This window comes from Haematobia irritans, chromosome 2, assembly GCF_050003625.1.
Source record: "Haematobia irritans isolate KBUSLIRL chromosome 2, ASM5000362v1, whole genome shotgun sequence".
NCBI lineage: Eukaryota > Metazoa > Arthropoda > Insecta > Diptera > Muscidae > Haematobia > Haematobia irritans.
This window is the reverse complement of record NC_134398.1, coordinates 197,641,042-197,656,332: the sequence shown is the minus strand read 5'-3', so window position 1 is coordinate 197,656,332 and position 15,291 is coordinate 197,641,042. Positions and strand designations below refer to the sequence as shown.

Below are 15,291 nucleotides of genomic sequence, written 5' to 3'. Positions count from 1 at the left end.
CTGGGCTATTGTATTTCTCCGCTAAGGACGAGCAGCAGTTCAAGGCAAACTGGCTTTCTGCGGCGAAGAAGGTGGACAAGGTGGCTGTACAAAATCTGATGGCAGGTGTCAAGCGTGAGGCCCGGCAATTCGGATTTGGAGAAGCGAAAGCCTAACTGAATATTTTTCCTGAATTTTATACTAATTGAACTTGAAAAAGAAATTTAATTTGATTTTTTAAATAAACAATTTCACCGATTTACACGCGTTTTCCCTTGACCAAATTTTGACCGTATCACCCTTTATAGCTATAGCCACTATAACCAGTGACAATCTCTTATTTCAGACTCACTTAGATCATTCAGACCATTGTGAAACCACAGAGGTAAACTTTTCTCTTATCACTGATTGCTACCCGATTCCAGGATTCCATGTTTAGCTCAATGACAATGGATCTCCGTTTTATAGCCGGGTCCGGACGGCGTTTCACATTATGGTAAAACCACTCAGAACAGCTGCAAAACACTCAGAGTTTCTGAGAGGGGATAATCCTTCGACGAAAAACTTTTTGGTGTTCGGTCGAAATTGGTGTTAAATTCATGACCCTTTGTGCGGGCATAGCACCACGGGGCCTACTATAGTAAATCGGTTGGTATACATGTGATCTGTATCGTCATTTAAATTGTATACGGCATAAACTTAAAGCTAGGTAATTTCCTAAAAAATTTCCTTATTTTAATGAAGTCCCATCGGTTTCTCGGAATCAATACCAAAATTCTTGAGATAAAATCAAAATCTTTGGATCCAAGTGGACTTTTTCTTGAGTGTACTCTGATCGGGATGTTCAAAATTACATTTAAAATTTAATTCTTCAAATTGCATAAAATGCGCTTATCGTTGTCTAAGGCAGACAAAAAAAAATAGGTTAGAAAAAAAATCACCTTGTCGAATTCTGCCCCATATTTCCTAATCTTAAACCTCCCGACTTTAATAAAATCGACACACGCTTATAGACACGAACTGAAGCCAAACAAACACACATGCTGGCATATAATGTATTCGTGTATGTATTTGTGTATGGTACACCAACTCAATACTATGGCTAATGTTAAGTGTATTTTTATTTACATATAATCGTTTATGTATGCATGCATGCGTGCGTGCCCCCATAGGTATTTACATTTCTACACATCTACACACTGATCTCCCAATTGTCCGAATAGTGAGGGGATGTCCTGTTGCTTATGTCTGTACGATGCTGATGCTTGCTACCAAACATACATACGTATGCGTATATGGATGTGTGTGTGGGTGTGTGTCATCACGTATGTAAATGTATGTGGGGGCTATGGGAACAACAGCAATTTACATCTATGAAAATTACCAACGTGTTTAATATTCTCCACACCATGGAGTTTTGTGATGGCTATTCGGGACCATTTTGGGACACATTAGCTTTACGTGGTATTATTCACAATTTCCAATTCTCTTGGTCTTTTTTAATTAACCACGGTAATACACTCTCAACTATTAACATTTTCTGTGTGTGTGTCTGTGTATGTGTTGGTAATGTGTGTTTACTACAACATGATATCTTTTGCGAATTTATCCCTACAAACATTCCGTGAGTCTAAACATGATTGATCATTGGAATGACTATTTTTTGAAGCCGACTTATGTTCAATCTGATGGCAACGAAAATATTTCTATTTTGGGTGTGGCTGTATTTCGATCCATAGCAGGGAATCTATCCTAGTTAAGGCATTACAAATAAGTTTTTTGTAATAATGAAGAATCAATTAATTGTAATTAAGTTTTTTCGTAAATAATACGATTTTACCAAAATATAGTTGCAATAAAGTTTTACCAAATTTTTACTTAATTTACAGTGTGTCGCCAAAATTTCATCCGTCTATTGGCAGAGTAACGAAGAAAGTGTGGAAAGTGACAAACATCAGCGAATACCAGTATTAGAGTCCAGAGAAACAGTAGTGCCCAAATCACGTCTATTGGATAAATCCCTTGAAGGTAGGTGGAAAATGTATATACGAGTCGTATATCAAGTCAAAATTTTACAGATTTACATGTTTGTGTACATTTTACATTCATCCTATTTGCGATTTTAAATTATTTCCTGCCAGTGATAACCATATTTTTAAGTTGCTGGAAGGGAAAGCGTTTTTTAGAATAGAACAAGTAAGGAAAGTCTAAAGTCGGGTGGGGCCGACTATATTATAACCTTCACCACTTTCTAGATCTATATTTTGGATACCATATCACATCCGTCAAATGTGTTGGGTGGTATATATAAAGGTTTGTCCCAAATACATACATTTAAATATCACTCGATCTAGACAGAATATGCTACATAATCTATAGACTCAAAATTTATGTCGGCTAATGCACTAGGGTGGAACACAATGTTAGTAAAAAACAAGTATATACGGCCGTAAGTTCGGCCAGGCCGAATTTTATGTACCCTTCACCATGGATTGCGTAGAAACTTCTACGAAAGACTTTCATCCACAATCGAATTACTTGGGTTGTGGTATCGTAAAACTTCTTAACATCGTTTTCTAAATTGTGAGTTAGTCAATACGTGGTATATATTAGACAAAAAAGTTATGTTTAGATAAGTCTACAAATAATTACGAATCGACATGGACTTTTGCACGGTACGTAGAGAGCCGGAATTGAAATATGGGGGTCGCTTATATCGGGGCTATATAGAATTATGAACTCGATATGGACCAATTTTTGTGTGATTGGGGATCAATTTATCTGAGGGCTATATATAACTATAGACCGATATGGACCTAGTTAAGCATGGTTGTTAACGGCCATATAACATACTAGCACATGTGGGGGCTATATATGATTATGGACTGATAGGACCACTTTTAGCATGGTTGTTAAATACCATATACTACCACCACCAGATCGGATGAATGTTGCTTCTCCAAAAGGCACCAGAGGTCAAATCTGGGGATCGGTTTATATGGGGGCTATATATAATTATGGACTGATATGAACCAATTCCTGCATGGTTGTTGGATACCATATACTAACATCACGTACAAAATTTCAACCGAAACGGATGAATTTTGCTTTTCCAAGGGGCTCCGGAAGTCAAATCTGGGTATCGATGTGGACCAATTTTTGCATGGTCATTAGAGACCATATACTAACACCATGTATCAAATTTCAGCCGGATCGGATGAAATTTGCGTCTCTTAGAAGCTCCGCAAGCCAAATCGGGGGATCGGTTTATGTGGGGGCTATATATAATTATTGACCGATGTGGACCAATTTTTGCATAGTTGTTATAGACCATATACTTACACCATGTACCGAATTTCAGCCGGATCGGATGACATTTGCTTCTCTTAGAGGCTCCGCAAGCCAAATCTGGGGATCGGTTTATATGCACCCTCAAAAAAAAATTGCTTCTCTAACATATGTTCCAAACATATTTTGCAGAAAGCACATATATTATTGGATATTGCCGAAACATTATTATATTTGTTTTATGTGAACATATTATATGTTTGGAAGCATTTTGAGCCCAAAAATATTATATGCTTGGAAGAATTTTCTCCCCAAGAAGATTGTGCTCATTCCCTCACATAATTTTCACTCCCACGAAATTTTTAGTTCTCTGCACCTTTTTCTGTAATACAAATAATGTTGAAGAAATTATTCAATTTTATAATTTGTTTTTAATTTTACCTTTAGCCTGGACGGAGAATCGAACCGGGAACCATGCAATTTGTAAGCCAACACACTACCACTGGGCTACGTAGCTGTTATAGTCACCAATAGACAATTATCGTTATAAGTTAAATTGTATAGCATAGCTTGCAGCGCCCACGAGCCCATGCAAACATAACATTATTTAACAGAAACATACATTTGTTGGCCACGTGGAGCAGTGGTTAGCATACGTTCCGATTTCTTTTAACAAACCAAGAAAAAATTTTGCCCATAAATCCAAAATGATAAACAAAACACATGTCCACACATACATAAAATTCTGCTCGCAAGGCGAAAACACATGCTGTTTTTTTAAATGTCTATTCTCTTGGTTCCGAATGTCTATTCTCTTTACTCCGAATACTCATTCTAATATTCAAACTAAATAATATTAAGCTTAAGCATATCAAATTTTTGGCCTTATCATAAAACAGTTTTCCGAAACAACATACTAGCGGTTTCACAGAAATTTCTCTCTTTTGATTCTCTCGCTGTGTTATGTTGATATCTTTCGTCAACTCTCCCGGTTTCCATCTCTATTTCTTTCTCTATACTCTCTCTCCCTGTCGCTCTGAATAAAATATCGCAACATATATATGTTTACTCGAAATTTGTAAATTTATATGTTTACATTCACACACATTATTTTTATAAAACATTCATGCCCCAAACATAATATATTCTAACATATTAACACATGTGTCCCAAACATTTAGTGTTAGTTTAGCAACATTACATGTTTGCATTTAAATAAATTGTGTTTAAAAATTGTGCCGAAACACATTTTGTTTATATCGGAACATATGAAAAACATATTTTTCTAACAGTGTGGGGCTATATATAATTATGGATCGAAGTGGACCATCCGACCTACATCAATAACAACTACTTGTGCCAAGTTTCAAGTCGATAGCTGGTTTCGTTCGGAAGTTAGCGTGATTTCAACAGACGGACGGACGGACGGACATGCTCAGATCTACTAAGAATTTCACCACGACCCAGAAAATATATACTTTATGGGGTCTTAGAGCACTATTTCGATTTGTTACAAACGGAATGACAAAGTTAATATTCCCCCATCCTATGGTGGAGGGTATAAAAATGTGGGAAACATTTAAATCTGAAGCAATTTTAGGGAAACTTCGCAAAAGTGTATTTATGATTTATCGGTCGATATATATGTATTAGAAATTTAGGAAAATTAGAGTCATTTTTACAACTTTTCGACTAAGCAGTGGCGATTTTACAAAGAAAATGTTGGTATTTTGACCATTTTTGTCGAAATCAGAAAAACATATATATGGGAGCTATATCTAAATCTGAACCGATTTCAATCAAATTTGGCACGCATAGATACAATGCTAATTCTACTCCCTGTGCAAAATTTTAACTAAATCGGAGTAAAAGATTGAACACTGCGGTCATATGGGTGTAAATCGGGCGAAAGCTGTATATGGGAGCTATATCTAAATATGAACCGACTTCAACCAAATTTGGCACGCATAGCTACAATGCTTATTCTATTCCCTGTGCAAAATGTCAAGTAAATCGGAGTAAAAGATTGACCACTGCGGTCATAAGAATAAATCGGGCGAACTAAATCGGAGTAAAAATTTGGCCTTTGTGGTCATATGAGTGTAAATCGAGCGAAAGCTGTATATGGGAGCTATATCTAAATGTGAACCGATTTCAACCAAATTTGACACGCATAGCTACAATGCTAATTCTACTCCGTGTGCCAAATTTCAACTAAATCGGAGTAAAAGATTGGCCACTGCGGTCGTATGAGTGTAAATCGGGCGAACGATATAAAGGGTGATTCTTTTGAGGTTAGGATTTTCATGCATTAGTATTTGACAGATCACGTGGGATTTCAGACATGGTGTCAAAGAGAAAGATGCTCAGTATGCTTTGACATTTCATCATGAATAGACTTACTAACGAGCAACGCTTGCAAATCATTGAATTTTATTACCAAAATCAGTGGCAGAAAATCCGCTTTTTTATCGACAAATTTTGTTCAGCGATGAGGCTCATTTCTGGTTGAATGGCTACGTAAATAAGCAAAATTGCCGCATTTGGAGTGAAGAGCAACCAGAAGCCGTTCAAGAACTGCCCATGCATCCCGAAAAATGCACTGTTTGGTGTGGTTTGTACGCTGGTGGAATCATTGGACCGTATTTTTTCAAAGATGCTGTTGGACGCAACGTTACGGTGAATGGCGATCGCTATCGTTCGATGCTAACAAACTTTTTGTTGCCAAAAATGGAAGAACTGAACTTGGTTGACATGTGGTTTCAACAAGATGGCGCTACATGCCACACAGCTCGCGATTCTATGGCCATTTTGAGGGAAAACTTCGGAGAACAATTCATCTCAAGAAATGGACCGGTAAGTTGGCCACCAAGATCATGCGATTTGACGCCTTTAGACTATTTTTTGTGGGGCTACGTCAAGTCTAAAGTCTACAGAAATAAGCCAGCAACTATTCCAGCTTTGGAAGACAACATTTCCGAAGAAATTCGGGCTATTCCGGCCGAAATGCTCGAAAAAGTTCCCCAAAATTGGACTTTCCGAAGGGACCACCTAAGACGCAGCCGCGGTCAACATTTAAATGAAATTATCTTCAAAAAGTAAATGTCATGGACCAATCTAACGTTTCAAATAAAGAACCGATGAGATTTTGCAAATTTTATGCGTTTTTTTTAAAAAAAAGTTATCAAGCTCTTAACAAATCACCCTTTATATGGGAGCTCGATTTCTTCCAAAACCAATAGGGTTCTTTTCTGAGCCAAAACACATACTTGTGCAAATTTGAAGTCGACCTAGACTTTGATTACAAAAATGTGTTCACAGACAGACGTATATGGCTATATCGACTCAGGAGCCCACCCTGAGCATTTTTGCCAAAGACACCGTATGTCTATCTCGCCTTATTCTGGATGTTGCAAACATATGCACTAACTTATAATACCCTGTTCCACAGTGCGGTGCAGGGTATAAAAACAGCGTACGAAATTTTAAATTTCCTTTGCAGCGGCATGTTTTCAAAATCTCAGCATGATATTAAAATATATATATTTTTTTAAAGAATTTCAGTTTGTAAAAAAATACCTTTTATGACGTGAGATATTGCTCAACTAAAAATTGTATGGCTCAAGATCAAGTTTTTATACCAAAACCACATCACACACGTGGTCAGTGTATAATAACTTTGATCTGCCAAAAATCTGCCTACCACAAATATTGATCTTAGACCCCATAAAATATATACCGATCTACTCAGAATAACCTACTGAGTGGATCTAGCCCTTGGTGTCCGCCCGTCTGTCCGTGTATTTGTTGTTTGCAGGATTCCAGTCGCAATTATTAACCGATTTTGATGAAATTTGGTCTGTGGCGTTTTTTTAGCACAAGGAGGAAAGTTATTTAATTTAGATATATCTCCCATATAATAACTGTATCGCCCGATTTCCAAAACTTAAATTAACCAAAATTTATTGAATCAATTAAATTTTTAATTGATCCTAATATCAGGTTTTTCTCTTCAGATTGAGATAAAACTCCCATAAACGTACACTCCTTATTTTCTCAAATAAGGGAATACGGTTCAAATCTATTTCGATGATACGCCATAAATGCTAATTTTGTAAGGGCGGCTTAGAGCCCCGCCCGACTTTCTACATTAGTTACTTGTTGAAATATTTTTTCTATTTTGTATATTTATAGCTACAACCCAAAATAACATTTAATTAAATTTCCTTTTCTATTCTCATTACAGAAACTCCAAAAGATGCCACAGTAACATCTCCAAATTCTGCAACATTAGCCAATGCATCCACATATTTTATTATAGTGCTCATGACAGTCCAGCTTTTAGCATCATTTACTTTAAGACATAGTTAACAAGATAAGTAAATCAATATTACATCTAAGTTTTACAATAATGTAATTTGTACATACATACATATATGAAATTAGAGTGTCTTAGAATAAGTTTCAATTAAAAACCAAAAATATTCTATTTGAAAATATTCACATATACATTGCTTGGCCATTAAACTAACAAATGAAAAACGAAGAATAAGAAGAACTATAATAAAGCTTCAAGGAAGAATAAAGGGTAAAGAAAACAATATTTAAACAATTTTTCTGGTAAAATCTGTTTTATTTTTTGTTATTTTCTTACTCCTAATACCACCTTCAATAGTCTTCAAAATATTTTATATTGTTTGTGAACTACATGTTTCAAAGAATTTAAACAATTGCTTGTAAATCCTTTCATTCCGATTGTTAGATTTTCTATAATGTATAATATTTGCCACGTAAATGATCTATCCATCCAAGAAAAAAATTAGAAAAATATTCCTACAAAGATTACGTTCCAACTCCAAATACAATACATATTTATGAAGAGATCTTTGAATTATTTACACAGGTATCAATACCCATATAATAGTTTATGCAAGAAAAAAACAAATTTAACACATAAATAATAACGTAAAATTCATTCAAGCAGAATCTTATTTACCCTTCAGCAGGTATTGTGTTGTGGCAGTTCACTTAAAAAAAATTGTGGGCTAATTATTTTGTTGTAGTGGATACTTGGAATTGTATGTTAAATATGTTCATAATAATTTTCTATATAGAAAATTGGGGAGTATTGACCCTAAGTAAATTTTATAAGCATATATTTAATAGCCGTGTTGAATTTCATAAAAACGACCATTTTGTTAGTGTGTTGCCCGTCCTAAAATAATAAAAAGATCAAAATAATTTGATGATTTTGATCTTAAAGCATGCTTGGGGTGATCACAAATATACAATTTATATATAATACAAAATGATATAAAATTTTGACAAAATTTGACATAAAATTTTGAAAAAATTTTCTAAAAAAAATAAAATGTTGACCAAATTTTCAATAGAAACACAACTTTAAAAAAATCTATAGAAATAAAATGTAAACAAAATTTTCTATGGAAATAAAGTTTTTAGTTTTCTATATAAATAAAATTTTAATAACATTTTCTATTTTGACATAATTCTCTATAGATATAAAATTTTGAAATTTTTTTACAGAAATAAATTTTTGACAAAATATTCTATAGAAATAAAATTTTGACAAAATTTTCTATAGAAATAGAATTTAGACAAAATTTTTTATAGAAATAAAATTAATACAAACTTTTCTATAGAAATACAATCGAAATAAAATTGCGATAAAAATTTCCATAGAAATAAAATTTTGGCAGAATTTTCAATAGAACTAAAATTTTGACAAAATTCTCTATACAAGTGAGATATTGACAAAATTTTCTGTAGAAATAAAATTTAAACAACATTTTCTATAGAAATAAAATGTTGACAAAATTTTCTATAGAAGTGAGAATTTCACAAAATTTTCTATAGAAGTGAAAATTTCCTATAAAAATAACATTTTGACAACATTTTCTATAGAAATAAAATTTTCTATAGAAGTTAAATATTGACAAAATTTTTTATAGAAGTGAAAATTTCAAAAAAATTTGTGATAAAATTCTCTATCGAAATAAAATTGCGATAAAGTTTTCTATAGAAATATAATTTTGGCAGAATTTTCAATAGAACTAAAATTTTGACAAAATTTTCTATAGAAGTGAGATATTGACAAAATTTTCGGTAGAAATAAAATTTAAGCAAAATTTTCTATAGAAATAAAATGTTGACAAAATTTTCTATAGAAGTGAAAATTTCCTAAAATTTTCTAAAGAAATAAAATTTGGACAAAAAATTTTTATAGAAGTGAATTAATGACAAAATTTAATAGAGAAGTGAAGTATTGACAAAATTTGCTATAGTAGTATATTTTTAACAAAATTTTCTATAGAAATAAAATTTAGACAAAATTTTATATAGAAATAAAATCTTGACAAAATTTTATATAGAAATTAAATTTTGACAAAATTTTCTATAGAAATAAAATTTAAACAAAATTTTCTATAGAAATAAAATTTTGACAAAATTTTCTATAGAAATAAAATTTTGGCAAAATTTTATATAGAAATAAAATTTAAACAAAATTTTATATAGAAATAAAATTTTGACAAAATTTTCTATAGAAATAAAATTTTGACAAAATTTTCTATAGAAATAAAACTTTAACCAATTTTTCTATAGAAATAAAATTTTGACAAAATTTTCTATAGAAATAAAATTTTGACAAAATTTTCTATAGAAATAAAATTTAGACAAAATTTTCTATAGAAATAAAATTTTGACAAAATTTCCTATAAAAATAAAATTTAGACAAAATTTTCTATAGAAATAAAATTTTGACAAAATTTTCTATAGAAATAAAATTTTGACAAAATTTTCTATAGAAATATAATAAGTCTAAATTTTTTATAGAAGTGAAAATTTCCCAAAATTTTCTATAAAAATAAAATTTTGACAAAATATTCTATAGAAGTGAAAATTTCCTAAAATTTTCTAAAGAAATAATATTTTGACAAAATTTTCTATAGAAATAAAATCTTGACAAAATTTTATATAGAAATAAAATGTTGACAAAATCTTCTAAAGAAACAAAATTTTGGCATAATTTTCAATAGAACTAAAATTTTGACAACATATTCTATAGAAATAAAATTTTAACAACATTTTCTATAGAAATAAAATTTTGACAAAATTTTCTATAGAAATAAAATTTAGACAAAATTTTCTATAGAAATAAAATTTTGACAAAATTTTCTATAGAAGTGAGAAATTCACAAAATTTTCTATAGAAATAAAATTTCTAAAAATTTTTTAAAGAAAGAACATTTTTAAAACATTTTCTATAGAAATAAAATTAAGATAAAATTTTCTATAGAAATAAAATTTTGACAAAATTTTCTATAGAAATAAAACTTTAACCAATTTTTCTATAGAAATAAAATTTTGACAAAATTTTCTATAAAAGTGAAGATTTCCTAAAATTTTCTATTGAAGTGAAAATTTCCTAAAATTTTCTATGGATGTAAAATTTTGACAACATTTTCTAAAGAATTTAAAAGAAATAAAATTTTGACAAAATTTTATATAGAAATAAAATTTAGACAACATTTTCTATAGAAATAAAATTTTGACAAAATTTCTAAAGAAATAAAATTTTGACAAAATTTTCTATAGAAATAAAATTTTGACAAAATTTCCTATAAAAATAAAATTTTGACAAAATTTTCTATGGATATAAAATTTGGACAAAAGTTTCTAAATAAATTAAATTTTAACAAAATTTTCTATAGAAATAAAATTTTCTATAGAAATAAAAATTTGGCAAAATTTTCTATAGAAAGAAAATTTTGACAAAATTTTCTATAGAAAGAAAATTTTGACAAAATTTTCTATAGAAATAAAATTTAGACAAAATTTCTATTGAAATAAAATTTAGACAAAATTTTCTATAGAAGTGAAAATTTCCCAAAATTTTCTATAAAAAAAAGTTTTGACAAACTATTCTATAGAAATAAAATTGTGATAAAATACTCTATAGAAATAAAATTGCTATAAAGTTTTCAATAGAAAAATATTTTTGGCAGAATTTTCAATAGAACTAAAATTTTGACAAAATTTGCTATAGAAGGGAGATATTGACAAAATTATCTATAGAAGTAAAAATTTCCTAAAATGTTCTAAAAAAATAAAATTTTGACAAACTTTTCTATAGAAATAAAATTGTGATAAGATTCTCTATAGAAATAAAATTGTGATAAAGTTTTCAATAGAAATAAACTTTTGACAAAATTTTCTATAGAAATAAAATTTTGACAAAATTTTCTATAGATATAAAATTTTGACAAAATTTTCTATAAAAGTGAGATATTGACAAAATTTTCTATAGAAATAAAATTTTAACAAAATTTTCTATAAAAATAAAATTTTAACAAAATTTTCTATAGAAATAAAATTTTGACAAAATTTTCTATAGAAATAAAATTTAGACAAAGTTTTCTATAGAAATAAAATTTTGACAAAATTGTCTACAGGAATAAAATTTGGAAGAAATTTTCTACAGAAATAAAATTTTGACAAAATTTTCTATAGAAGTGACATATTGACAAAATTTTCTATAGAAGCGAAAATTTCCCAAAATTTTCTAAAGAAATAAAATTTTGACAAAAGTTTTTATAGAAATAAAATTTTGACAAAATTTTCTGTAGAAGTGAAGTATTGACAAAATTTTATATAGAAGTGAAGTTTTGACAACATTTCCTATAGAAATATATATTTGAGAAAATTTTATATGGAAATTAAATTTAGACAAAATTTTCTACAGAAATAAAATTTAGACAAAATTTTCTGTAGAAATAAAATTTAGACAAAATTTTCTATAGAAATAAAATTTTGACAAAATTTTCTCTAAAAATAAAATTTAGACAAAATTTTCTATAGAAATAAAATTTTTAAAAAATTTCTTGCAGAAATAAAATTTTGACACAATTTTCTATAGAAATAAAGTTTTGACAAAATTTTCTATTGATATAAAATTTTGACAAAATTTTCTATAGAAATAAAATTTTGACATCATTTTCTATAGAAAAATACTAACTTTGTTTGTCACATTAATTTTAAGTTTATTGTCTATTAGCCCTGGTTTGTAATGCACACTTTGAAAACATTTTTCAATTTGATCTTCATTATTGCTCATAGTAGTTATTGATTATGTCTTTTTTTTTTGTTAATGATTTTTCTCTTTACGTTTGAAATGAGTTCTTAGGAAAGTTTATATGGAGAGCTGTTGGATGTTAACATATTTAAAATTTCTGTTATGCTTTTCCCGTGGTACTTGCTCTTACTGATATTGTATTTCGTTCCACGGCGTTAGCTGATTAATATTTTAAATCTATAGAAGTATAAAATTTTTTTTTCCTAATCGTTTGAGATTTAAAGATTTGTATATGGCAATATAAAGCTTTATATTGCTTCAAACAAATTTGAAGGAGTTAAGTGTAGTTAAGTGGGTTAAATATAGTCGGTCCCGCCCGACTTTAGACTTTACTTATTTATATTTTAATAATACTCTTTAACTAAAAAATCCAGCAGGACATCATCAAACATCAAATCGTTAGACTTTGTTTTTTTTTTTTTTTTATTGTTTCCTCAAAATAACGAAATCATTACTGTTGGCTTACAATATAATCGTGTGTTGTCTAACTTTTCTACCCTGTTTTTATTTCTTTAGAATTATTTTATTATTCAAGAAATATTCCGTATGCAACTAAAGAAGAAAATTCCAAAGAAATACTAAAATAACAAACCCATTATTGAAAGAAACCAACATTTCAATAGAATAAAAATATAAATACTACACTTTAAGCTTTAAATAAACTATAATAAAATAAACAGGAAAAATGTACTAAATTGTTTTATCATGTGGAAAATTTAAAAAAAAAATAAATTGTATAAGAATTATAGAAAAAAAAATAAATTTTAAATCTCAAAAATACCATGTTAGAAGTAAATAAAAATGCAAAACAAAAGAAAACGAATATGGCCAGCAAATGGGAAAGATTGTTCCTGGAATGCAAAAAATAAAAGAAAAAAAAAACTGAAAATAAATTCCAACACAAAGCAGAAAATGTTAAATCAAATGTAAATATTTATACAAATAATTGTTAAGTATTAAATACTAAATAAAAATGTTTTAGGAATTGTCTAACCGAAAATATATGAATTGAATATATTTTAAGCATATAACATACATGATCCAAAACATATTGTATAGAACATATCTCAGTATTTTGTCACATGTCCATATCTAAAACTATATACTTAAAAAAAGAATATTAAAATATTATTAACATGATTTTTAGAAATAAAAAAAATTTATTTAGACCTGACTTCCGAATACTGCAATCCATGTACTTGTATAAATATATAGAATTATTTATTTATTTGTCAAATTAATTTTAAATCTAAATGTACATATCATCATCACAGAAAAAAAAACAACCGATAATAAATTAAATAAAAATAATTGTCAAATTCAATGACAAATCAAGAAAAGCAAAAACTCTCTAAAGCTCTTTAGTCCTAACGAAGATAAGCTCGAAAAAGATAAACGTGTATTGAGAACTAAAATGGTTAAAGAAAACAATGTTATATTTAAATTCTGGAAGCAAATTGATACCACTTAGCAATAACTTTGAGATATCAATGGAATCTTAATTAACTGAAGGAAATTTGCTAAATGTCAATGTTTGAAGCAAAAATCGGAACTAATTTTAAAAAAGAAATAAAAAATGAATATGAAAATAACAATAAATAAATTAAGTTAAAAGCAAACCTGATTTTTAATTTTATCAGACTAACTAGGTAAGTATTTGCTGGCAAAATCCTTACCATTTTGGCATCAAAAATTCTTCAAACAAAAACAAAAATTACACAACAAAAACAAATAATTAGAGTCTAAAAGTTGGGCGGGGCCGACAATATTATAACCTTCGCCACTATGTATAACAAAATTTTGGACTCCTTCAAATATGTTAGAAGCTATACAAAGGTTTCAATTCCCATAAACAAATATTTAAATCAGAACTGACTCAAAACTTAACAATTTAACCCTCTAATGCCCCAATTATTTTGCCACCTGATTAAATTTTCAATGTTAACGACACAAAAGCAAAATAACTAAGCAAGAAAAATTTATACGGTAAAATGCTGCAAAGCCTCTTGAATTGTTTCAAATAAGTTTTCTTTTTATTTTGCCCATTTTTGTTGTCTTAAGGTGTGTTTTACTAAAAGCTTTCTTATTAAATGAAGAGGGTTCAATCGACTAATGCAGTGAGACGAAACCTAATTAAGTACAAATAAATGTGGGAAATATAAAGCTAGAGCCATTTTATTGCACAAAAGTGAATTTATGATTTATCCGGCCATACGCATGTATTTTTTCATTTTTTTTTATTTGACAGAGGTGTTTTAACAGCGATATTGGCTAGATTTCACCCAGATAGATGCTAAATTTTCGGGTATGTTACCATATTTGGCCACATCGAGCGCCATTTCTTCGCTGGCGTTGTGAAGTCTCTGCCTAAATCGGAAGAATATATGACGCTTTATCTAAATCTGAACCGATCTGAATAAAATTCGACACAGCTAGATAGAATGTTAATTTTTTTTTCTGTGTAAAATAAAATCAATTGGAGTAAAATCCCGTTTAAATGGGAATAAACTATGAACTTTTCTACCATATTTCAATGAGGATCTGAAGAAACTTATTCATTTGAAAGAGAAATTATTGAAGAGAAGACGGAAGGATTGCAGGAAAGGAGATATAAATGAACAGCTGAGAAGAATAAGCAGAATCATACGTTTCTCAATAAAATTCTGCAGGAGTAATTATTACAAAATGGCTTTAGACAAGATAAGGGACGATCCAAGGAAATCTTGGCGATTCATTAATGAAGCAATGGGTAGAAAGAGTGGTAACGCTCCGAATTTATTTGGCTTGGATGAAGAAGAAACTTTGGTTCAACAAAAGGCAAATGAATTCAATGGGTACTTTATTTCATCCTTGAGCAACATGAAAGGTCA

At 29.3% G+C, this 15,291-nt stretch overlaps 1 protein-coding gene across 1 annotated transcript in view; it reads left to right on the top strand.

Moving 5' to 3' along the window:
• Positions 1–2,006, top strand: part of LOC142224523 (uncharacterized) — a 210,650-nt gene extending 208,644 nt beyond the window's left edge. The window contains exon 5 of the mRNA XM_075294304.1: positions 1,869–2,006. The gene's annotated coding sequence lies outside the window, so the exon portion shown is untranslated. The remainder of the gene's footprint in view (positions 1–1,868) is intronic.
• The last annotated feature ends 13,285 nt before the right edge of the window (positions 2,007–15,291 follow it).